The sequence below is a fragment of the Martes martes genome (assembly GCF_963455335.1).
Source record: "Martes martes genome assembly, chromosome: 1".
NCBI classification, from domain to species: Eukaryota; Metazoa; Chordata; class Mammalia; order Carnivora; family Mustelidae; genus Martes; species Martes martes.
Window position 1 is genome coordinate 106,754,733 of NC_137888.1, and position 26,375 is coordinate 106,781,107.

The 26,375-nt window shown below is 41.7% G+C and overlaps 1 protein-coding gene and 1 pseudogene across 4 annotated transcripts in view; both read right to left on the minus strand.

Annotated features, from left to right (window-relative positions):
* IGF2BP2 (insulin like growth factor 2 mRNA binding protein 2) overlaps positions 1 to 26,375 on the minus strand; it is a 160,194-nt gene that overhangs the window by 91,660 nt on the left and 42,159 nt on the right. The window lies entirely within an intron of this gene.
* LOC308346414 (small ribosomal subunit protein bS21m-like) lies at positions 20,135 to 20,398 on the minus strand (annotated as a pseudogene). The gene has a single exon. The product of its transcript is annotated as a small ribosomal subunit protein bS21m-like (transcript).

Consider the following 26,375-nt stretch of genomic DNA (forward strand, 5'->3'; position numbering starts at 1 on the left):
TGTGAGATGGAGCCTCAGCTCACACGCTGCGCTGGGCACGGAGTCTACTTGAGGCTCTCTCTCCCTCTCCTTCTGCCCCTCCTGCTTGTGCTCTCTCTCTCTCTCTCTCTCTAACTAAATAAATAAATCTTTTAAAAAATTCAACATAGTAATGCTTAAAGATAAATCCTAGTTAATAAACTAGCCCCCTATTGCTGGATATTTAGGTTGTATCTAATTTATTTCCAAAATTATCAGAGGGCACCTCTCTCTCTCTCTCATGGACAAGGTGACAGCTCATGCAGGTCGATGACCTCATTGTTGCTATGTGCAGAGCCAGGGAAGGCTGCAGCTCACTGGGTTTGCAGGCTAGGCTCCTTCGTCTCCCTATGCTGCTCTGCACTTCTCTGATCACAAGGGTTTAACTTGACAAATCAAAGGGGGAAATCGTGAAAGATGATCTGCCCCTGTCCCTTTCCCAAGAACGCGCTCTCACCCTAAAAAAGCGGCACAGTCTACCAAGTTCAGGGTTAAGATCAGGAAGGATGTGTTTCTTTGGCGGTGCCCAGCCTGAGATAAATGGCCCCATCACTGTCCTTCTGACATGCACTGCCTGGACCCAAACAGTCACTTGGGAGGCCAGGGAGGGAGAATAAACTTTTCAAAGGTACAAGGTTGCAGGGTTCGAGGTTAATAGGGAGGTTCTATAAATATTTACTGAACAAAACTGTGCCTGTTAACTGGTGACACAGAGCAAGGTGTGGTTTTCCTTGACGCCCCCGGAGGTGGCTGGGAACGCTGGTCTGACAAACTAGTGGGAAATGCTGTCCAGCCAAGATGGAACCATGAAACCAAGAATGCCTAACAGGATTCAGGAAATGAAATGAGCCCAACCATCTTCTGTCTGCCTTCTCCCCCCAGCCCCCACAACTCCCACCCCTGGTCCCTGAAGCCGGAAACCATAGAGGAGAAAACATTCATAAACAAAACACTGGCCACAAAAACGAGAGCCTGGGGTAGCTGACCAAACAAACAACGCTGACTGCAGTATGCGCGTTAGCTGCTTCCCAACAGGTTGGGGGTCACTGGCACCATGTTAGACTGCAAATGCCACTGGATAGCAAAAAAATCACAAGCTGTGGGAGGCTATACATAGAAAAAAAGTCCTAACCTGACTGGTTTGGTGGGTGGTCTGAAAGGTCTCTTTTCGACAAGGACACGTCCGTTCCTTTACACTCCTGGCTAACTGAAAAGCCAAGAACCTAGGTTTGAGAAGGTGACCTTCCTTCAGGTAGAACCACAATTAAACCACTCCAGACTTAAGAGACTCTATCCCATCATCTAAGGACCTCACACACACCCTCAAAACTTCTTGAAAACACAAAAATGTGGAGCTATAGTTTCCTGGGAAACCCACCCCTTCCTGCCCCTAGTACACTCTAATTTAATGCAATTCTAAAAAACAAGCCCATTTTCCCATATAACTTAAGATACAGGCTATGTGGGATGACACATTTTGCCTGGGACATCCTGAGGCAGTGGGGGCATTCAACGGTGCAGGAAGCCACCTCTCAGAGCTACTGAAGCCAGGCATACCTGATTGCTCGGAGCAACCATGGACATAAAACCTGCTGGTTCCAAACATCAGCACTCCAAGGACAAGGGCTCCAAAAGGCAGGCCTTGCTCTGCTGCAGAGGTGCTTCTCACACGGGCAACTCCACATCCTCCCGGTAACAACAGCACTGATCCACTAGATGGTGATTGATTATGTTCCTGAGTAGCACTGGGGAGGACAGCTAGGATAAAATATAATTCAAAAGGACTAGCCTTTCTAGCACTGGAAGCCTAGTTTAAACGGAATGTCTCTCTATTCTGGGATCCAGAAAGGCCAAGTCCATGGGTATGAGGCATACTTTGATTTACAAACTTTGTGAGCTTCCAGGAGAAAGACTATATGGGAGTGGAAGAGAAGCGGGGACAAAGCTAACAAGAACACATACCATCTTACACATGACACCTATTTATAATTTTTATTTAGGTTTTCATTTAAAGGATGGATTCTGGAGCTACATATTCCTATAGAAATCACCTGAAATATTTTATGGGAGAAGAGAAAGTACTCTAATGTCTGGAAGCAGGACAAGAAAAGGATTTCTCAGATGCTTCAAGTTGAAAAGCTGATCTGTAAAGATCTAGGTATCCAAAGGTGGTCATGCTAAATTGCAGTGTGGACTCTTTTTCATTCTGGACCTGCCTTCCTTTGGAAGTGTAATTGGGCAAAAAGCAAAATAACAAACAAACAAGAGCAAAAGCAGATAAAACAAAGAAATAAGTCAGAGACACAGAAAACTCCAAATCACTAGGAGTTACGGACAATTACCCATGGAATTATCAAATTATCAAGTATCAATGGAATTACTATGTTTTAATTTTATATTATTTCTACACTTTCAATATTAATTATCTGCTTACTTGTAGCTTCAAACGTATAAACAGGTACTTTTTTACCACTTTGAAGAAATTCTTAAAATACATTAATTAATCTATCTGAGACAGACAGAGAGAGAGAGAAAGAGAATGAAAAGGAGAAGCAGAGGGGGACGGAGGGGGACAAGCCAACTCCAGGCTCAGCATGGAGGCAGACCTGGGGCTCCATCTCAGGATCCTGAGATCATGACCTGAGCAGAAACCAAGAGTCAGACACTTAACAGACTGAGCCACCCAGGCACCCCTACTTTGAAGAAATTTTGATTTTAAGATGTTAACATATTTAACTGAAAACTGTTAACATATTTTACTGAAAACCAGTAAGACTCTGACATCAGTTCTTTTCACTTTCCTTATGCTTTGGTCCAGACACCATCCCTGGGGTTGAAAGTCTTTGGTATTTATGGTCTAGGCACTCGTTCTTTTTTTTTTTTTTTTTAAGATTTTATTTATTTATTTGACAGAGATCGCAAGTAGGCAGAGAGGCAGGCAGAGAGAGAGGACGAAGCAGGCTCCCCGCTGAGCAGAGAGCCCGACACGGGGCTCGATCCCAGGACCCTGAGCTCATGACCCAAGCCGAAGGCAGAGGCTTAACCCACTGAGCCACCCAGGCGCCCCCTAGGCACTCATTCTTACATGATTTAAAACACGTGTATATGGACAATGACTACTTTAGCCTCTTTAGTAGGTTGAGAGTGTCACAAATATAACTTATGAAAGTTTGCTTCCTATCACATTTTTAGGTGGCCCTATTCAGCTTGCCCTCAGCAGCAGCAGAGAAGGCAAAGGAAGGACTAATGGGTCCGCGTAATGGACACACCATTAACCATATGATGTACTGCCTGCCTCTGCTCAATGTGTCCACAAACAACTACTTCGTGCCTTAACACCAGAAGCAGCAACTGGCAGACAGAAAAATATGCCACAAAGCCTGTGGCTGTTACTATTGTGGGAAGTCAAACAGCAACCATTTTAAGTACTAACTTCCTTTCCCCCAATAACATTACATAGACCCTCTCTTCCAAATTATAGAATTTGTTCTATGATTTTTAGAATTATAGAATTATAACAAATTATAGAATTTGTTCTATAAAATTATTTGAGAGAGAGAGAGAGAGAGAGAGCGTGCATGTACAAGTGGTGGGGGGGGATGGTGGGGAAAGAGAAGCAGACTCCCTGCTGAGCTGGGAGCTAAGGATGGGGGCTGGATCTCAAGACCCTGAGATCACGACCTGGCCAAAGTCAGATGCCACCCAGGTGTCCTGAGCTTGTTTTATTTCTAAAAATTACCAACCAATTGTAGGCCAGCAGTTCCTACTGGTAGGGCATATTATGTAACAATCACTGGAGGATGAATTCCCCAACTCTGGATTTAGAATATACCAACTGTCTCCCCCACCTCAGCCTCCGCACACAGCCTGATGGGTGGCAAACCTGTTCCAACAGGTCTGCCAATCCCGCATAATCTCAAAATCAGCCTGATAAGTCACATTTTGAGAAACCCATTCTCTAAGTTGTTGACACAAAGAACTCCAACGTCATTGGCAACGTCAGAAATTCCATAAGGCCCTTTCACCTCTCTCCAGCCATTAAAATTATTTAAAAAATACATACAGTAACTCAAGAATTTCTCCCTTTTTCTGACTGATTGCACTGAGGATGGTAATTTAACCTAAACATGTACATGCCAAGGCTATGTGGTAAATGATGTAATTACCTATTAGTTTATTTATTAGACTCTTGGCCTTAGAAATAAATGTCAAGAAGGGAAAAAAAAAAACAAGAAGTGGGGGGTCCTCATTTGAAGATAAAACTCAACTTAAAGAAATAAAGACATATAATCAATTACTGATTAGACACTAATGATTATAATTTATGCTGGAGTCCATAGTTCAAACAAGCAATTAAGGCTTACAAGAGAAGTGTAAACAATTAAGTGAATGGACTAATTGCTGTTCTGAATGGAGACTGGCCTCTTCCTCATGGAGACTTTGTGACCATCTATCCTGCAATCTCAGTGGTAACTCCCATGCCACTTCCTCCCAGGTACGTGTTTAAGAACTCTGAAAACTAGTAATATTCTGGAATGCAGAGTGTTGTTGTTTTTATGACCATCACTTCTTCCTCTGGGTGATTCTTAGGAAAAAACTTCAAGTTGTTTTACTAACCAGTGTGAAAAAAAAAAAAATTAGTGCTTACAGTCAGTTTTAGAATTAGCCAGGATATGATCTCTCACGGAAAGACAAAGGTACTATTAAAATTAGCAAAGCTGCAGTGTGTTAAAAGGGTCCCTGATACCAAGCCAAAAACATGAATTAGCTTGGCTCAGGGAGAAAAGAGCCTGTTACTGAGATAAATCAGGCAAGCATGCATCTTCAACAAAAATTAAAAGTACAAAACCACAGCAGCATTTTAGCTTTTATTCCTCTTGCTGATTTAATATGTGACTAGAAACTCTTCAAAAGTGGGGCTATATCCTAGCTCAGTTGTTCAAGCCAACATGCATCAGAATTCCCTGGAGGATTTGACACAGGACCTCTCTCCCTCCAGAGCTTCTGGTACAACAGATCTGGGGCGGGGCCTAAGAATTTGCATTTCCAGAAAAGTTCCCAGTTGATGGGAAGACCACCACACTTTGAGAATCACTGTCCCAGCTTATATGTTCCATGGGGTGTATAAAGGTGAGAGGTTACTTACTTTTCTGTGGGGAACATTCCCTCAACAGCACTGGAAATTTGCAAGGTGAAAGGATCCTTCAGGAAATGCCCACCACCATAGGTCCACACTTTGCCTCTGACACTGCAAATTTACTGTTGTTGATCTTTAATCTATGTATCATAAACCTTTCTAGAAATCTAGAATAAGACATACCTGAATTCAAATCTTGGCTTTCTCTTACTAAGTTCTTGGGCAAGTTATTTCGTCTCTGAGCCACCATTTCCTCATCTACAAAATGGGACTCATAATAATACCTATAACTCATAGTGTGATAGTAAAAATTCAGTGAAAGAATAATACAGCTGACCTTTAATACAGGGTTAGGCATGCCAACACCCCCATGCAGTCAAAAATCCCCATATAGCTTTTGACTCCCCCCAAATTTAACTACTAATAGCCTACTATTGACTAGAAACCTTACTGATAACATAAACAGTTGGTTAACACATATTTTGCATATGTGTCATACAGTGTATTCTTATAACAAGGTAAGCTAGAGAAAATGATATTAAGAAAATCATATGCAAAATATATTCACAGTACTGTAGTACAAAAAAATTGCCTAAGTGGAACCATGCATTTCAAACCCACATTGTTCAAGGGTCAATTATATATCTACAGCTTTTAGCCCTAGGTCTAACTCTCAGAATATTCAGCAAAGGTTGGTGCCATCATGCCTACTCCTTGCTGGAGAGTTCTTGAATTCCACATTTGTAATCCAGGATCTCTTCTTCCACTGATAACTCCCACCTACCCGGATTACAACAAGAGGCCAAGGCAGGAGAAAGCATCTCCTGAGAAAACATCATTACCAGTCCCCTTGGAACTCTTGTCTTCCTGCCATCCTTGTATCTTTGCTCCAATCCAGACCCTCCATATATGTTAATGTATGAGGTCTAACTGGCGTACTTTCACCTAAGTCCTCCAGGCACCCTAAATTCTTTCATCACTGTTCAAAAAAACCATCTTTTTGGAAAAAGGGAAGAAAGCTGTGGGCCATCATTAATTCAGTCATCTGAAGATAAGTAAACCATTACCACCTGAATGCATGCCATTTCCTTTGAAATCTGTGTAATTCAGTGCACGTTTTTTCCTTTTAAAAAATGTTTCAGTTTTGCAACATTTTTATTATATAGAGAAGAAATTAGGAAATTAAGACCCCTAGTAACTCTATCACAAGATAACTACTGTTAGTAATCTGATGAGTGTTATTGCAGTTGGGTATGTGCTCATGAAAATGTGATCATACTATTTATTTCTGTTCTGCAATCTTTTTCACTTAGTATACTGTACAGGTTTTTTAATATTCTTCTACAATATTAATTTTAATGGCTGCAAAAGATTTCTTGGCATGGTTGGACAATAACATACTTAACCCCTTGGAACCTTTTTTCTCTCATACCTGCTATGCACATTTAGGATCCAGAAGAATTAATACATGCATTTACTATCCCTGCTCTCCATCACTGGGCCATGTGCAGGGATAGAAGTGCTGGATTGATAAGGCTAAAGGAATCATTACCTAATGAACATACAGCTTGACTTTATTAAATCAGGGAAAAACATTTGAGTTGATTAAAAATACTTCTGTTTCTATACATTCTAATATTGAAGAGCAGGTAGTCACACACTTTTTTGGTACTTCAATGTAGGTGGAGCATTTCCCCCCACTTTTGTTTTAATGAGAAATTTAATCTTGTGAATGAAATTAAATAGGAATACATTTTACACACATTCCCCATGGTTTAAAGAGAATAAGAGCATTCAAAACATTTTTTTAAATAAAAAAGAGAAAGAATGAAGACTTATCTGAGCTATTTACCATGCTTTAGCTCTATAATTACTACAGAGACAATACAGAGTGGTTGGGGGAGACAAAGTCTTAAACTGCACTTTTAATTAGTTGATGCTGTTAAACAATAAGCGACCCCATGTGAGAAAAAGTCCAACTCTCCTGTTTATGCTGTCCTTATCAAAAAGCTCTCATAAAACTGATGATCATGAGTATAGGAATCCCATTCCAGGAAGCATGTACAGCCATGGACTTCATAACCAGCACTGACATCACTTCTAGTACCTGCAGGGGTGCACTGTGCTTGAAAGGGACCATCTGCCCTCCACCCAACCCCTCCAAGTCTCATTTCTCACTAACTGCTTCAAAGCATATATGTTTCCCCATCTTGGGAGGACCAATATTACTAGGAAAGATGCAGAAAAGACTATATATATTACCTATTAGAATCGGCTCATATATCCCTTATGAAAAGTTGAACTATTTATCACTTCCTGTAACAAGTCAACCCTGGGGTGGGGGGAACCCCAAGGATATACCACACTGTGTCATGAGTAGTGGACACAGTCCCTGCCCCATCCAAAGAGACAAGCAGGGCACAGCCATTCTCTCCCCACTACTAAGCAGACACTTCCTTTTGATGTCCCCGTGCCTCAAATTTAAAACTACTTTCTCAAACCCACCTCTCTTCTGATTTCCATGTTACACTTAATGAAACAATACCATCACCCTTCTCCCAAGATCCCTGGTTCAGGATCACTGAGCCACCTCTGATTCTTCTTCTTCTTTACCTTCACTAGACTTGCATATCCAGTCAGTACACACCAAATCCTGTTTCTTCTCTCTTCATAATAGCTTGTCCATCTGCCTCTTTCTTCCAGCTTTCTTAGCCAATACTCTAATTTCGGTCCTTACTCCCCAAACACCAAAATATAACCATAGTCTCTTAACTGGGCTCCCCACCCATCAGTCTGTTCCATCCTCGACCATCCATTTTGATCATACCTTCCTGCTGATCAGAAATTCAGGTGGCTACAGAATAAAATCTGAATGTCTTCATCCAGCACTCAAGATACTCCATGGTTCCAGCCGTATCTCTGGTCCAGCAAAACTGGTCTCTTTGGTATCTTCTCTTCCTGGGCACATTTACACATTCACTCCTGTGTTTCCAGAGTACTCTTGACACACCATCTCCTACATTTGGAATGTCCCTCCCACCTTCCCACCCCTCTCTTCTTCCTTAAATGTATTCATCCTTGAATGTCCAGCTGAAATCCAACTTCTACAAAGCCATTAAAAAAAGCTACCTATCTCTCTGCTCTCCTCTCTCATTCATTCAAAAACTATTTATCAAGTTCTAATGATGCACCAGGCACTAAGCTGGTTGCTAAGCAGGAGGACATGAAAAAGAACCATAGATATGGTTCCTGTTTTTATTTTTTCTCTTTGTGTGAGTCATATCTGCACCAACTGGGTATAAACTTTTGAGAGGCTAGATCCCACACTTTTCCCCTCTCTTAATCCTCCAGCACTCCTAGCATAGTGTCAGGTATGTGGCAGTTGGTCAGTAAATGTTCGCTGTTTGATTTTTGATCAGTGCTTAGAGATCTGATTTAGCCATACACCCGTACGCTGACCTGCCTGTGACAGAAGCTGTTTATGCATTTAAGCTAACTGGCTCATATCTGAAGAGGCTAACCTTTAGTAACACTATTCTCCAAAACCAGCTAGGCTACCTAGCAACCTCACCAAGAACAATAATATTTCGGGAGGCCTGGGTGGCTCAGTTGGTTAAGCGGCTGCCTTCGGCTCAGGTCATGATCCCAGAGTCCTGGGATCGAGTCCCACATCAGGCTCCTTGCTCCCCACGGAGCCTGCTTCTCCCTCTGCCACTCCGTCTGCCTGTGCTCACTCTCTCTCTCTCTCTCTGACAAATAAATAAAATCTTTAAAAAAAAAAGAATTATTAAAAAAAAAAACAATAATATTCCTTCCCACAGAGAATGTGAGCGGTTTGCCTTTGGCACCAAGAACACTTTGTGAAACCCTGATGCAGCAGGAAAAGGCACTTCTGAACGCCAAGAGGAGACAGTACAGGTGGGCTGTGCCTTCCTATGTCTAGGTCACGAAACATGGGTTTGGTCATAGGTTCCCATTCATATAATGCCTTTGGTATTTCTTATAGTCTCATAACTACTTCATCTCATATAAATTTAGGAAATATGCAAAAGATCTGTCAAGCATCCAAAACATGCATTAATTCAGCAAATATTTACCGAACACCAAGAAGAGGCAACACGCTTAGAGAGAAGAGTATGGTCTTTGAAACTAAGAAAACCTGGGTTGATTCTTAGATACGCCACTAACTAGCTGTGTGGAAAGACATCTGACCTTGCTTAGCTTTGGTTTCCTCCTCTGTAAAACAAGCACAGGGCCACCTACCTCACAAGGTTGCTCTGAGGATTAAATGAGGTAATGCATGCAAACTACTTGGCACAGGCAAGTGTTCAGTAGGTGGGAAGTTGTTGCTACAGTTGAAGGAGAAGAACAGCAACCAGCAGTGGTATTCCCAGTGCTGGGCATCATGCTTAATTAGCATTGCCGCCTCTTAGCACTGCCAACAAGACAAGCTCCAGGGAGAGCCCGCCTTAGAGAAATAAGGTGAATATACATAACACTATCTTATGCCTTGGAACTCTGTCATTAAAATCTAAGTAATGTGGAGGTTTCACTGGCATCACAAGCAATATTAACCCAAACTATTAGGAAGTAAAACATCTCCAGCTTTACGTTCACGTCACAGTCACTCCGTGCTTTCAGCAATTCAAGGTGCTGTGGGGGATATAGGTCAGTGGTAGAACATTTGACTGCACTTCAAAGCACCTTCATCTATTTTACCTTGAGCTAAATATAGCCTGTAAACTCCTAGAAAGCCAATATTGTTCCAAAAACCAAAGCTGGTTCTTTAGGGGAGGTAGTGCAGGAATCCAAAACTCGTGTAAGAATTCAGCTCCCTTGCGGGCCACTGTAAGGAGGGCATCTAGCACACAGTAGACACACACATGTCTGCCGAACATAAAAATGAGTTTCAGTTATGCAATGAGCCTGGACATCCAGTGTAATGAACACATGGGATCGCAAGGTCATACATGATTACGAATAAGAATTCCAGTCTTGAGAATCAGAGAAGGAAATACACATGCCAAGCTTTGGTCTCTCCTGAGAACAAAGAACACCTGAAGAAAGTCCTGCAAGAGAAGCCGGCATTCACTCACAATCACGTGCCACCATCAGCATTACCCCGTCTTCCCCACAGTCTTACGGGTGTGGGCATGGGTTTCGGAAGCACGGGTCTCAAGTTCACACAGGAGGTCAAGGACCAACGCTATTCTTTCAGTTCCCCTCCCAAGAAGATACTACATTTAAGTACTTTAGCCCTTGAATCCCACTGAAGAGCAGGGGAAAAGAGGAGACAAAGAAATGTCAAGAGCAAAACTACCTTTAAGAGAGAAGAATGTTCCCTTCTGCCTTTCTGAAGAGCAGTACCTCTTCCTTCCATAACCCATGTAGCACGATCTGAGAAGCACAGGGAAGGCTGAAAAAGCTGTGGATGACCTTACTGGAATTTCATGCTGACTTATACGTGTGACTTAGAGCTAGCACCTGGGCTTCCAGTCTCTCAGAAGTCACCCATAAATCAGCAAATGAGACAAGTGCTGCAAAGAACATACTTTCTCATGAGCAAGAATCCTGGCTATGACATTGGTTTTTTTGTATTTAACAGAGAATGATAAAAATCTGTTTTAACATGTTATCAGGAAAATGTTCAAACTTACACAAAGTAGACAGATAGTGTAGTGGACTCGACCTGAGCAGCTATGGGCGTATGGCTAACCGTGTTTCATCTACACCCTATCTACTGGATTATTCTCAAGCTGAACCCAGAATCCCTGCAACTATTTAGAAACACTTCAGAATGCGTCTCTCAAAGACTTTTAGAAAGTCACCACCATGCCATTATTATAACTAACAATGAAAAGTACATAATTCCTTTGTATTCTCAAATATTTCATCAATGTTCAAATATGTCCTGACTGTCCCATGACCTAATCGTCTTTTTGCAACTGGTCAAAAATTGAGTGTTCACAATAGAAAGAAACTTAGAGACTGCATTGTTCAATTTCTACCCAGTATGACCCAATTCCCCTTGAAGCGGTGACACTGTCCCTTAGAAGTGTGCACCTTGGGGGTGCCCGGGTGGCTCAGTTGGCTAAATGACTGCCTTTGGCTCAGGCCATGATCCAGGAGTCCCAGGGTCTAGTTCCACATGGGGCTTTCTGCTCAGCGGGGAGCCTACTTCTCCCTCTGACCTTTCCCCTCTCATGCTCTCTCTCTCTCATTCTCTCTCAAATAAAAAAAAATTAAAATTAAAATTAAAAATTAAAAAAAAAAAGAAGTGTGCACCTTGTGGAAGATGTGAATCTTAGACTCATGAGCTGATGTTTTTCCTGTATGTTATTTTACTGTCTTTCGTAATGACAACTTCCAAATTTTTTAAAAAGTTTTATAATGATATAATTCAGACACCACAAAATTTACCCATTTAACATGGTTTTTAGTATACCCACAAGGTTCTGAAATATTACTACTATCTAACTTTAGAACACTTCCACCGCCCCCAGAAGAAACCCCCGTACCCGTCAACAGTCACTCCCTACCTCCCTTCTCCAGCCCCTGGAAACTACTCATATGCCTTCTGCCTCTGTGGACTTCATCCATTCCTCTGGACATTCTTACCCCACTCTCACACTGCTCTAAAATCGTTTAGGGGTTGCTCCTCCCACTCCCAACCAAGGCAGGAACTGTCATCCAGGGAGGGTATTCGTGGTACCTGACACTCATCTTGGGAACAAGATGCTCCAGCAAGGGGGCTCCTCCTCTCTCCCCTCCTTTGGGGAGAGAATCAGCCATTTCTTTTTGCTCTCCTATTAGAAACCTCAGAATCAAATTTGTGGCCCAGCTTTTATGACCATGTAACATATTATCATATACCTTTCTCTGACCAAACTTTCCCTCTGTCCTCACTTTAGTATTCTACCTTAATTTTCCTTTTGTTTTCTTCATTTGTTTTTTTTTTTCTTATATTCCAAGAATTTTTGTACTTTATGTCAAATGCTTTTTTGGAACAAGGAAAGATTTAAATTCTTCTCCAGACATTTTGATATGATCCTATCATATCCTAAAAGCCTAGGAAAATCTCTCCCATTTGGCCATAATTATTTCTTTTTGATGATGAACGCTTAGACCAGTACTCCCAAAAATACGGTCCTAGGACTCCTACTAAAGGATATGAACGCATAAAGGGTGACTTGAGTGAGAATATGTGAAGTTTATTCCTGTACACACAAAAAAAGAGGTGTATGTGTGCAGAAGAATCTGTGAAGGAAGAGTTGGTGATTCAGTGGTTTAGAGAACTAAATATGACAGAGTTGATTGTCAGGGGAAATAAAGAGGAAGAAGAAAAGAGACATGGGAGGGATCGCTCTGGGATGTTGGGCAGTGCCTCAATAAGTTACTACTGCATTTACTGGGAGGGGGTGTGTGTGTGTGTGTGTGTGTGTAAATTTCAGGGAATAAGAACTGCAACTTTACTGATAGAAGTGTGATGTACTCACCCCCATTCCAAGTGCTGGCACATTTTACTTGGTGGTATTGGTTGTTCTGCTTTTGCCAAAAGAAAAATATCCTGTACGAAGCAACACGAAAACCCAGGCTTTCCCAAGGAAAAGTTGCCTGGAAGGACCTCACAGACAGAGACATTAATCCTTCCCTTGATAGAGTTTAACAAAACTCTTCCTGTACCCAGGAATGCAATGATTAATCAACTAATTTCAACCCAAGTTTTGTTTATATGTTCCAACTGTAAACATTAATTGAAATATTTCCACTGCAACAAAATCACTTTGGTTTGGATTTAAACACTACTGTATGACAACATGGAAGCATGTTTCAGAACATGAAAGCACAACTTAGCAAAATAACATTTCCTGTATAAATCCAAGGAGGCACACAGTGGAAAGTGTCCTGTCAAGTGCGTGGCTACTTGACAGGTATAGCAAGGGGCTGAGATTTCCTTTTCCGTATGATAAACTGCAACAGATACTCCACCCTACTTTGTGGTTTTAGACAACTTGTGTGAAGAAAAACTGCCTGGTGGTCTCTGTTTTATTTTGTGGAGGGCAGGTAGGTAGTATTAGGTTTTAACGTGTGAAAAAGAGACAAAAGAGTGGGAAACAGCATGTCTGAAAGTACACATATTTTGACAGTATTTGAATAGGGGACAAATCCTTGGAAGAACCTTGGCTACAGTAATAGAGGTGAACATGATAACGTAACTTGTATGGGCCATATTCTATTTCAGTTATGGCTCTAGGAGAAAACAGCCGTTGGGAGGTGGCAAGAGTCTGGGCAATCTGACATGTACAAAGGCTATTATCTTAATAAAAGTTAACAGATGAATTTTATCCAAATGCTTTAAAGTACACATAACAGAAGGATCTGAACCAGCTCTTTTCACCAAGACGAGCTCTCCCACCCTCAAGACGATAAACTGACTTCTCTAACAATGTCAGAGTGACACATTCACTTTTTTTTTTTTTTTTTTAAGGAGGATTCTCTGCCTAGACTGTGGTCCTCATTCCTGGATGCATTCTAAAATCACCTGGACAGCGTTTTCAAACAGCAAAGCCCCCTCCCCCACCACCCAAGACTCTAATTTAATAGTCTGGGATTGAGCCCAGGCACTGATATTTTTAAAAAGCTCCCCAGTGATTCCAAAGTGGGCCAGGGTTGAGAGCCAATGGTCTATACAGATGCCTCAAAGAAGCTTTTCCTTCCTTCAAAGGTGAATCTCTTTCATGTAGTGTACCCAAATGGTCGTACCTTAGTGGGGCCCTAGTCATTTACCCGTTCCAGGTATACCTCCGATACTATGTTTTCTCTATTTTTCCTGTGGCTATTTATGAAAACAACCAGCATTATATTCATAACGTAACCATTATGTCTGCGTTTGTTACTACGGCTTGTGCTAAGTGACATGCTTGTGTTAGCTCTCTCATTTGATTTATTAGATGACTTAAGACTGATTATTATGTGAAGGTCACTGTGCTCAAAACCTACAGAGGGTGCAAAGACGGAAAGTCATTCTTGTAGCTACACATGCAGTCAAGGAACCTAAAATCCAGAATGGAGAGGAGACAGGTCTGAATAACAGCACAAGAATATGAAGTCTGATGGGACGCCTGGGTGGCTCAGTGGGTTAAGCCTCTGCCTTCGGCTCAGGTCATGATCTCAGGGTCCTGGAATCAAGCCCTGCATTGGGCTCTCTGCTCAGCAGTGAGCCTGCTTTCCCCCCCTCTCTCTGCCTGCTTCTCTGCCTCCTTGCGATCTCTATCATATAAATAAATTAAAAATCTCAAAAAAAAAAAAAAAAGAATATGAAGTCTGTAACAGAGGCCCAAGATGAGCTTGACCATGCTTAGCTGCAGAGCTCAAAAATATTTTTTTTTCAAAAATATTTTTGAAAGACATGTATCAAAGTGTTAACAGAGGTTATCGCTAGGAAGTGGGATCAAGGATTTTGTTATCTGTGTTTTTCTATTTGCAAGTCTTTTACAAGGAGCACATGATAAAAATACTCTCTAAAGAGAGTGGAATCAGTTTGAAGAATGGAAAACTGACAGGTAGAGAGGAGCACAAGCAAGCCAAAGCAGCATATGTGCTTGGCAACATGAGTAGCTCTGTTTTGCTGTAACCTGGAGGGCAGGACCAAGAGAGAGTAGGTAAGGTTGGACAGGCTGGAGCAACAGTGCAAAGATTCTGAATGTCAGCGGGTGGGGGGGGGCTGTGTGTGCAGGGGGTTAGGTTTGATAATCAGCACCTGGGAGCCAGTAAATATTTTTAAATGGTATTTTCTATCATTACAAAAATGATATTTTTCTCAAAAAACAGTATTATACATTTACTGTAAAAATAATTGGAAAGGTCTAAAAATCAAAGAGTAAAAAAAAAAAAAGTTATCACCAGAAAGAGAGAGAGAAAGCTGTTATTAATATTTTGGCACCCTCCTTTCCAGTCTCTTCCCTATCTATACAGTCATGGAAGATTTTTGAGCAGGAATGTGACATCACTAGGGCTACGCTTTAAGAAGGCTGATTAAAGATGGTCTAAATATAGGGGCACTTGGGTGGCTCAGTTTGTTAAGCATCTGCCTTCGGCTCAGGTCATGGTCCCAGGGTCTTAGAATCAAGCCCCACGTCGGGCTCCCAGCTCAGCAGGGAGTCTGCTTCCCCCTCTCCCTCTGCTCTTCCTCCTGCTCATGATAACTGTCTTGTTCTCTCTCAAAATAAAAATAAATAAAATCTTCAAAGACGGTCTAAGTGCAAAGTGGACTCTCTGGGTATGGAGGTGACCGGTTCAGGCTTCCACACGCATGTTCACAGTTTCTCCTGCTTACGTTTCTGCACCTGCACGAGTCAGAAGAGAGACTGGGTATTCAGAGCAGACCCACAAATACACCTTGAGGGGCAAAGCAGCACCTAAGGGGGAAGCCCAAGGCGAAAGCCTAGGGTAGGCATTCCTACCGCAATTCAGTAAAGCCGAAAGACCTCAGCAAAGGTAGAGAGAGGTACCTGTAAAGCACAACAGGTCTCCAGGAAGGGAAGGCTCACCTCTGGAAGGGCCTTGTTTCACAAGACAGAGAATGCTTTCCTGAGACCATCCTCACCACGCAGGATTCCCAGTACAGAAATGCCTAAGAATAGGTGATTACCACATCTAGTATGTGATAATTATGTTACGATAAAGCGGTTCATGGCATGACAGCTAGTGCCTATTGGTCAGAAATCATGTTGACTCCAAGATCCCAGCCTCAAGAAGAGGTAGACCTATGTCAAAACGCACTGACAGGCCTCACTGGCCAAGTCAGCTCTGCCGGCACTCAGCCTTGCCCCCACTCGGAGACAGTGGGGCTCTGTGCAGGAGCGGAGGCCAAAGACTGGAAGGAAATTTGCATGCCTCTTCTACTCCCATACTCCCGTGAGGTGTTTATTATTTTTTTAAATTTTTTTTTATTTTTTTTTTTATTTGACAGAGAGAGACATCACAAGTAGGCAGAGAGGCAGGCAGAGAGAGAGGAGGAAGCAGGCTCCCCGCTGAGCAGAGAGCCCGATGTGGGGCTTGATCCCAGGACCCTGGGATCATGACCTGAGCCGAAGGCAGAGGCTCAACCCACTGAGCCACCCAGGCGCCCCGAGGTGTTTATTATTTTGCTTCCAAATAGGCTGAGTCCAGTGTTTTATTCCTCCCCTTTCTTCCCTTTGCTAATTTTAACTCAATTTCAAATTAATATTTTTCAAGAGATAACGTACTTAATCCCCGACCCCGCCTATCCCTGTTTATGACTTAAGAATGAACGTAAGCACAAAACATCTTGTGATGGCCTCAAAATAGAAAGCAGGTTTAAAGTTTTATTTTTCTGTCCCAAAGCTGCCAAAGCTCTGGCGTGTTTTAACTTCTGCTCTACACACTGTTTTCTCCTTCCCTCCCTTCCATCCAGCTATATTTAGTAAAGCCCAAATAAAAGGGATACAGGCAAAGCAAAATTAAATATAGTTTCTTTGAATCAGTAAATCCCAGAGTTAGCCTATATGGCAGCAGCTAAGAAAGTGAAGTTTGGGGGTGCCTGGGTGGCTCAGTGGGTTAAAGACTCTGCCTTCGGCTCTGATCATGATCTCAGGGTCCTGGGATCGAGCCCCACATCAGGCTCTCTGCTCAGCAGGGAGCCTGCTTCCCCCTCCCTCTGCCTACTTGTGATCTCTGTCTGTCAAATAAATAAATAAAATCTTAAAAAAAAAAAAAAGAAAAGAAAGAAAGTGAAGTTCGTATAAATACACATATACTCCTAAGATGCACTGTCCTCTAAAGGTGGCCTTCGGCAAGTGGCAGGACAACAGGAAGGCAGGCACATCCTCTCCCCTCTTCAATCTCTGACCGCCCTTTCCTTTCTTGCTCCCACATCTCCCTAGCCCCCCTTTCCTGCCACCCCCATCTCTCCACTCTCCATTTCTAGATTTCAAGAGATCTACACCACCCTTAACTCTCTGCCTGCACCTAGAAGGAAAAAAGAAAAACTGAGAAAGTTTCATTTAAATGAAAGGAAGCACGGAAAAGTGCTCAGATGACCAAGAAATTCTAAACCAAGCTAGTTCGGAAGCATACCATTGTAACTGCTATAAGGTATACATTTTTACTTTAGTTGTTTTATTTAAAATGGATCTTGGGCTTTTGCTGACTAAAGGAAATTCTATAGAATTGAGGACCAGGGAGGGAAACACTCTGGTTCCGGTTTTCCAAAAGGAACAATGAGACTACAGTGGCAATCAGGATTTGGGGGGAGAGCTTCTTGTCCAAATACAGAACATTCTAAAAGAAGAAATGGGTGGGTTTGAGGGGCATGAATTGTGGGCATGGAAAGGGAATGGCATTAAATGCAACTATGCCATTCTTCCATAAAGAAGTACCTGATGGCCCCATCTCTTTCCCAAAACCAAAGGCACAGAGGAAGAGAGAAAATGTGGAGGTTCTAAGAGCCTAATCGTTGGGTAGCAAACTCAAGTTTCACAGAATATTATTTTTCAAGATTTTAAAAATTTATTTATTTGAGAGAGAGACAGAGAGAGCACATGCGCACAAACCAGGGGGGAAAGCAGACTCCCCACTGAGCAAGGAGCTTGATGCGGGGCTCAATCTCAGGACCCTGGGATCATGACCTGAGCCAAGGGCAGATGCTTAACCAACTGAGGCACCCAGGTGCCCCTATATTTTTTAAGATTTTATTTATTTATCTGTGATTTTATTTATTTATGATATTTACGTTATTTATTTATTTGACAGAGAGAGACACAGCAAGAGAGGCAACACAAGCAGAGGGAGTGGGAGAGGGAGAAGCAGGCTTTCTGCCAAGCAGGGAGCCTGATGTGAGGCTCGATCCCAACCCTGGGATCATTACCTGAGCCAAAGGCAGATGCTTAACCAATTAAGCCACCCAGGCTTCCTTAAGATTTTATTTATTGGCGGGGGGGGGGGACAAGTTGGGAGAGAGGGGCTCCATCCCAGGACCCTTAGATCACAACCTGAGTCAAAACCAAAAGTGGGACATTTAACTAAATGAGCTACCCAGGCTCCCCTTCACAGAATATTCTTACCTAAATGTACCCACCCCCGTTTCCATATATGCCCACTGAATTAATTTAATTTAGAGTCAGCTACTATCGAATCCAGTCTACGGAGCAATAAAGATAGTATACTCTCTATTTAGACAATATCAGAAAAAGCTCCAAATGAATTTGTGACTATAAGGCAAAACAACTCAACATTTTAAAATATTTTCAGTATCATGTTCTAGAACAGGAGTTAGCAAAATATGGACCATAGGCCAAGTCCAGCCTGCCGCCTGCTTTTTGTACAGCCTGCAATCTAAGAATGGTTTTCACTTTTTAAAAATGGTTGAAAAAAGTCAAAAGAAGAATACTAGTCCACAAGTAAAAAATTATATGAAATTCAAATTTCTCCATAAATAACATTTTGTTGGAACACAGCCACACTCATTCACTTACATATTATCTATGGCTCCTTTTGTAGAGTTAAGTAGGTAAGAAAGAGACTATATGGCTTACAAAGACAAAAATATTTACTATCTGGCCCTTTGCATAAGAAGTTTGCCAACCCCTGGTCCAGAGACACATCTAGGGTGTGAAAAAACACCTTTTGCTTATTTCATACATTATAGTTTTTCAGGTAAATTCACACTTGTTACTCTTATTCCTCGTTACTCCAAGCCTGTAAGTTGGATAAGCAGAAATTATTATCCCCTCTTTAGAGATGGGAACACAGAAGTTTGAAAATGGATTTGCCCAAGGTCATGTTGCTGCTAAGTGGCTAGGCCAGAGTTACACTCCAATTTCCTGACCTACATCCAGAGGTGTTCACATTACACAACTCTGTCCTCTTGGATGTCTGCCAATAGTGGCTGCCAAAAGTCTTTTAAACATTCTCTCCATATTTGATAGTTCACCATAGCGTAAAATCCCTCCTTCCTAAAATAGGAGCCCAAACACCACACTCCCAACCCTTCTTTCTGGTTGGGCAGAGACACACAAATGTAGACTCAGTGGTTTCCCATCTTGGCAGAGATGGCTCCAGCAGAGGCAGCAGCTCCCGTGGCCGACCAGTTCTGTGGAATTCCTGGAAGCTCAGCCTGGAGTCTGTTTCCTCAGCCGGCCGGACAAGCTCTTGCTCTACCTACATATCTTAATGCATCTTCCTTGTTTTATCAAGCTACTCCAGGTTCTATCCTCCAGAATCAAGATCAGAGATGAATATAACTTAAGTCGAGAAGAAATCCTTATAATAATATGGTGGTTCCTAAAAGCTTCCAGAATGACTATCACCAATTCTGGTTTCATGAGATATCACCAGATGTTACTCTTAAAATAGGATTCTGTAATTAGATAAATAAAACTGGGAAACACCAAGTTAAACAGATTCGTTTACTACAGGATTTCTCATGTACATGTGTGCTTCATAAATCTACATGTGTGCTTCATAAATCTACAAAAATGTATGCAACATTTTAAAATTTATTGGACCACTGAACCATTTTTTTTTACCTCTCCTAGACTACAGCATTTTATTACAGCTAAATATACATGAAATTTGCCATTTTCACCATTTAAGTGTACAGTTCAGTAGCATTAAGTACATTCACATTATTGTGCAAGTATCACCACCATCTGTCTCTAGAACTTCTTCAGCTTCCCCAACTGAAATTCTGTATCCACTTAACACTAATTCCCCATTCTCCACTCCCAACCAGCCCTTGGCAATCACCATTCTACTCCCTAGACTATTTTTTGGCTTAGTTTCTCTTCACACAATAGAACAGAGGGTCCATTGCTAACTATGGGATTCCTTCTATATATGCAGGCCTTCCTGCATATACGGGATTGAATTTATTATAAGAAAGGTAAGAGAAAATGGGATTGGAGAAAGGAGACAGCTTGATAGGGATTTTCATACTGGGCCTACTATCCACAGGCCTCAGCAGCCCTGCCATGGATCGGACCGATTCTTCCGCATCAAGAAGTTGATCTTGCGAGCCATTTCCATGTTGTAGATTCGCCGACAGGTTTCGTAGCTTTCCCTCTGTCGTCGGCGACAAGGCTTTTCATAGTACCGCCGTCACTTAATGTCTTCAATGAGCCCATCCATGGTGAGGATTCTGTTTAGAGTCCTGTATGCACCTTCCATGTTCCCCTCCTGTACCATCACAGTCCTGGCAATGAACTTCAGATGTTTTGCCATGATCTTGGAATTTAAATATTCACTCTGCAGCACCCCACGCCCTCAGGAACCGGCCCCCACAAAGGTTGCTCTGAACCATTTTTTAATATTGCATTAGTTTATTAATACATTTTGGGAAGTACTGATCAACTTATCTTCTACCTAGAAAAAAGTGTTTATAAAAAAAAAGAAAAAAGTGTTCATAGTTCTAAAACATGTTTTGAAAGAAGGCTACAGAAAGGAGGAATCCAATTCCGGAGTGTGTACAGTGAAAAAAAACAGTAGATTGCTGGAAGAGTATACATTAGTACAATCTTTCTGGAAAGCAATTTAACAATAATTAGCAGATGTCCTAATATTTATGCTCTTTAGACTCAGTAATGTCACTTTTAGGAACTTATCCTAAAACATATAATCTGAAATGTGGGCAAATGTCAGACCCTCAGTTCTTAAGATACCTTTGTCACTCTGTGAAAAGGAAAAACAATTATGCTATGACTTGAGAAAAACAAAAAGGGGCTACTTCATTTTTCTTCTTAGGTGATAGAAAAAGGACTTCCTTATGGTGCAGGGAAAAGAGACAAAAGTGTGTCTATATCTTTAGTAGCATCATGACACTATATAAACATTTCTTTAGCTCTTTACCTTCTGCCTAAAAAGGAAGAAGTTAAGTTGGAAACTTTCCCAAGAATATGTCCATTATTAATTAAAGCATCCTAGGCCAGACACACAGCATTCCCATAAATGAAACAGGGAGAAGAAACCTAGGTGACTAGATAAGTAGTTAGTAGTGGTATGACCCTGAGTTAATCTAAAGGCTGATGACAAACCACAAACCTACAAGACAAGACAGTTTACTCCAGGATTCAGGTTAACTGGGTAAACACCACAACAAAGAACTGTGTGATAAATATTTATATTTGAAGTTAATTTTAATATTTCTTAAAAGATCATTTCGTATTACTTAAATACAGTTATTTATTGAATTTTATACTTTGCATGTTGCATTTATTGTGTATATTTAACATAAAGAACTACTACAAATTTTAAGTGGAAGACTGAAGGGAGGAGCTTCAAATTCAGCCATTTGTAGGTTCAGATCATGTGACTAAGGCAGCAATGCCCCCTAGTGGCAAAGCATCACACTTTCACTTTGAGGCTTCTGACAGATCAATAAGCATCTTCAAAAGGTTGAATCCACAAAAGTAAAGTTATAAGGAGACAGCAAACATTGCTACAAACCTGTAACTCTTAAATAGTGAAGCCATGATCAAACAAGGGTATTCTGTTTTTTTGTTTTTGTTTTTGCTTTTGAGAGAGAGCGGCGGGGAGAGGCAGAGGGAGAAGGAAAGAGAGACTCTTAAGCCAACTCCCCGATGTGTGGGGAGTCTGATGCGGGGCTTAATCTCACAACCCTGAGATCACGACCCTGAGATCACAACCTGAGCGGAAACCAAGAGTTGGATGCTTAACCAACTGCACCACCCGGGCACCCCAACGGTATTCCGTTTTAAAGCCATTCCTTGATTTTCTCTCAAGTCCATTTTACAGATAGAGAAACCACAGTCTCAAAGATTAGAAATTTCATCTCAGTCACAAAACCACACAAACCAAGAATACTATGTCTCTGCCATGCTTACTACCTATTAGGCAAAAACCACAAAATAAGGATGAATGAACCATCTTTTCATAGTTTATCTCCAACATGGTGCTAACCACCTATAGCAGGAGTTGCTACAGTTTTTCTTTCCACAGTTCAGCTGTTGTGGACCAAAGGGCCACACAAACCAGGTAAGATCCAGCTGCCCCAGCAGGGAAACAACTCCCTTCTCCACATCCCTCAAACAGACTTGGGAGACTTTCTCCCTCTTAAGCTCAAATGCCAAGAAAATCCATGTGCTAGTAGGTGTATAACTGACATGAGAAAATGTAGCCTACGTCTCTGGTCTGCAGGAGCACAAGCACAGAGTTAGGATTCAGGAATGGTCAAGCAGGACTGGCCAACTCCAGGCAACATGTCCAGTGATTTACAGTTAACTCTCTGGTTCTCCCAGGGAAAATGGGATGTGGCAGGACAGGCAAAACCAGAGAACAGAGACCACCACACTGGTGACAGCAGTAACAGGGATTTCATATTTGCAGATCTTTTAATACACAGCAAAAAACTCTGGCAAACATTTGCTCCTTTAAGTTAAGACCCGGTAGAGAAAGCACCTTCATTCCAACATTGTAGATTAGAAAGAGAAGACTCTGAAGTTTAGAGAAGTTTAAGTGGTTTGTTTGTAAAATCTGGCAAATTAGCAGACTCAAGACTCACCCTGAGGTCTATCACGTTTCCCAAAGCACCTGTGACACTCAAGTGGGAAGTGGCTTAATTAGCCACTATACATTATGAGAGGAGAGGAGGAGGTCCTATAGGTAGTCACAGAGCAGCCTGCGAAAGTTGAGAAAGACTAACAGATGACATGGTGGAAAGGCTTTTGAAAATCCAAGAAACAGCCACAGAAATTAAAAAGCAAGAGACCTGAGACCATTCAGAATAGTGAAAAACAGGTCTATAAAGCTTGAAAAGAGCCCAAGGTAATCACTGTATTACAATTAAAATACGTGCATTCTACTAAGTCCATTTTAGAAAGACTACTACTTGGGACCCCTGAGTGGCTCAGTCAGTTAAGCAGCTGCCTTTGGCTTGGGTCATGATCCCAGGGTTCTAGGATCAAGTCCCACGTGAGGCTCCTTGGTCAGTGGAGAGCCTGCTTCTCTCTCTGCCTGCTGCTCCCCTGCTTGTGCTTGCACTCTCTCTCTCTGATAAATAAATGAAATCTTAAAAAAAAAAAAAAAAGACTACTACCCAAAACTACTAAAACATTTGCTAAAGGAGATAAACTTTCCACTTTGCAAAAACCTTCTGGATAACTAAGGTTCTGCTTAAAGCCTCTTCCCAGCCATTTCAATCAATCTTTTTCTCTGCTTCCTATGGCTCTCTGTTTCCCCATTTGAATAAGTAGTCTTGTATTTGGAGTTTTTAAGATGGAACATTTCAAATCCTATGAGCTTATTTGCATTGCAAGACTCATTCTCAGTAATGAAAGAAAACAATGGAACTGGAAAAGTAGAGAGCCTTTAATAGACACATTTTTGAGACACTCAGTAGTTCACACTGCACCCCACACCCTCAGGAACTGCCTCTTCATGTCTAGAGTGGGCTCTTGGAGGCAATGTTTATATCCTGGAACCCTGTCCCTGGGGCCATATCTGATTGATGTGGAATAGACATCTGTCCCAAAGAGAGCCAATCAGAAACCTCCCCCGAGCAATTCCTTTTGCTTAAACTAGCTGGATTCTGTTTTTACCACTTGGAACCAAAAGGTTTAAAGCCATACGTTTTATGTATTTATTTTCTGCTTCCCCAAATTGTTTGCTCTATGAGTAATTTTTATCTGTTTTGTTCACTGTTATATTCCAAGTGCCTACAACAATGCTTGACCCATATTAGACACTCAAAAATCTTGCTGAGTAATGAATATTGTTTTAGTTTTCTCCACTGTAAGTTTTATTCAGTGTACACATTCCACTTGCGTAAGAGAGAAGGCCCAGTCCCTGTCTTTACCATGTTTCTACACAATATGTGAAAGATTTCAAATCCATCATTTTGCAAGTATCTGTTCCCCATGCTTCTACCTCTGAAAAATTCTCATTTTCCCTTTTTTTTTTTTTAAAGAATTTATTTATTTATTTGAGTGAGAGAGAGGATGAGAGGGGAGAAGGTCAGTGGGAGAAGCAGACTCCCTGTGGAACTGGGAGCCCAATGTGGGACTAGATCCCAGGACTCCGGGATCATGACCTGAGCCAAAAGCAGTCGCTGAGCCACCCAGGCACCCCCTCATTTGTCCTTTAAAGATAAGCACTTTAAATGCCTGGGTGGCTCAGTGGGTTAAGTATCTGCCTTTCACTCAGGTCGAGATCCCAGAGTCCTGGGATTGAGGCCTGTATGGGGCTTCCTGCTCAGCGGGGAGTCTGCTCCTTCCTCTCCCTCTGCCTCTCCTCCTTTCTTGTACATGCTCTCTCTTAAATAAATAAACTCTTTTAAAAAAAGATTTAAAAAAAGATAAGCTCTTTGGTACATCTGTTGTATACAATGTACTGTACTATTATCATCATCATAAAACAAACGCTAAACTTCCCTTTCTTTCCTTTTATCCTTCCAAAAGTCTGCTCTCAATAATGTCACTGGCTGGGCCATCTCTCAATAAATGGACAGAAGACTCATTCCTGCTTCTTAAGTTCCAGAATTTAAATGATACCAGCCAGGGAATAAGGAGGTGCTTGGGGGAGCCCTGCTGACTTTGTTACAGTACTAATCAGGTTCCCAAGAGCCACAAGACATGTGATTACCACCCAGTAGGCCAAACCACGTCAATATACCTGTCAATCCCTTCACTGAGGTGGGGAGCATGCAAACTGCAAAAAGACAGCTGGCCAAATCTTTATACCTCCCAGACACTGTACCAGCTCCTATATCCGAGCCACTTAACTGCTCTGTGTGCTGATTAGTACAACGATCAGTCCTCCTTCTCCATATTGTTAAGAGGGAACAATCACTATAATAACACCTAGACTACAGTAGTTGAGTGTTTGGCTAAGATGAAATAATCTATTAGATTTTTAAGTATTTTATTTTTGATTTTTTGTTTTTGTTTTTAATTTTTTGGAGGGAGGGAGGAAGGAGTTTAACAAACAAGCGGGGAGGAGGGTCAGAGAGAGAGAGGTTAGAAGCAGACTCTCTGCTGAACAGAGAGCCTGATGTGGGGCTCAATCCCAGGACCCTGAGACCACGACCCGAGCCGAAGGCAGACACTTAACTGACTGAGCCACCCAGGCGCCCCAGATTTTTAAGTATTTTAAAAAGCATAAGTGCTAAAGGAATATAAATCACTCACATAAAAACTTTAAGTCCAGATTACATATTCAAATGGAAACATAATGAAGAAATAGTAAGTTGTTTTTTTTTTAAGTAGAAAATTTCCCCAAATATATAGCTTTAAATTTTAGTGGTAGAGGCACCTGGGAGGTGGTGTCAGTTGTTTAAATGCCCAACTACTGATTTCGACTCAGGTCTTGCTCTCAGGGTTGTGAGATCGAGCCCTGCACGGGGCTCCACACTGGATACGGAGCCTGCTTAAGAGTCTCTCTCTCCCTCTCCCCTGTCCCTCTCCTACCCCCATGCTCATACATGCACTAAACAAAAAAAAAAAAAAAAAAAAAAAAAAATTAAGCGTTTAATGTTTAAAATCAATTGGTTAAAAAAAACCACCCCAGACTTGAGGTGAGATTAAATTCCCAACATAAAAACCAAGTTAGGGAAACCAAGGAGGGGCTTTATTTATAAGGTAGAAAGAAACATCATCACAAATGGGTAAATGAGCCTTATCATCACAAATGGATAAAGTGGCCTCATCCCTACAGTTCCTTAAAATTGCTTCTATCACTTCATTTCATGCTACATTCTCTTTCTTGTTTTAATTTCTTAATGTAACTTCTTGGGCTTAAACACTTAGAATTTTTTTTTCCTATTGTAGCTATGCATTAGCTCAATCTTAATTTCTTGCAGTCTGAGTACTCTAAAAACAAGGGCTCTAAAAGCCCTTTGTCATACTTGTAAGGTGTTGAGCACACTTGTGTAAGTGATCTGACAAAAGCAAACACTTGTCCAGCTCCATTCATTATCTCAGACTTCTCACTTTTGGCCCTCCCTTCCAGGAAGTCCTGAGTTTGCTGATTAAGGGGAGAAACAAATTTCTTTTGATATGGTGGGGTGAGGGCTGCCTGCCACTCTCCACCTCTCCTTAATAAAGTGCTGAACACAGTTTTCTGGAGGTGCTCCAGAATGTGTGCTTTCTACAAAGGCAAAGAATTGTGGCCACATCCTTATTCCAGTTCACACAGCTGAGGAGAGTGTGAAGGGTCCAGAGCAGAAGGGAGGGAAGCAAGGAGCCTG